Here is a 717-nt window from a genome sequence, read left to right as displayed (position 1 = left end):
TAGGGCAGTGTATTCCTGTCCTTTTCTTTTGGATTTGCAGAAGTACTTTGTATATGCTAGCTATTAATCCTTTGTTAAAGGTACTGCATATAACTTTTCGCTGTCATCTATTAACTTTATGATGCCCCTTATTGAATAGAAATTCTTATTTTTTTATGTAATCAAATCTATTAATTTTTTGTGTCTTATGGCATCTACTTCTGAAGTTTTGTTTAAGAAATTGTTATTTAATTCTAGGCCGCAAATATATTCTCCTATATTATCATCTATTAACTTCATAATTTTAGCTTTCGTATTCATTTTATTATCTGTAGTCTGGATTTACGCTTTGTGCTAAGGGGGATTCCAGCTTTATTTTTCTTCAAATAGTGAGCGAATCTTTTCAATACCGTATATTAAACAGTCCATCCTTTCTCCATTGATTTGTGGTGACAATTTTACAGCATATTAAGTTTCTGTATCTTCTTAAATCTGTCTCTAAGCCTTTGCATTTATCTATTTTTTTTTTAAGAAAAGAATGAAGGAGAGGAAGAAAGAGGAAGAGGAAGAGGGAGAGGGAACAGGGATGTTGCTTTATTGCCCGGGCTAGAATGCAGTCTAAGGATGGGTATGCCTGTAATTGTGTTTAATAATAGAGACATAAAAAAAAATAAAAAATAAAAAAAATGAGGAAAGAAAATAACTAACAAGCAGCCAACCAATATTTCATTTAAACCT

This window comes from Cebus imitator, unplaced genomic scaffold (genome assembly GCF_001604975.1).
Source record: "Cebus imitator isolate Cc_AM_T3 unplaced genomic scaffold, Cebus_imitator-1.0 Scaffold343, whole genome shotgun sequence".
Classification (NCBI taxonomy): Eukaryota; Metazoa; Chordata; class Mammalia; order Primates; family Cebidae; genus Cebus; species Cebus imitator.
Note: the sequence above shows the minus strand (reverse complement) of the source record.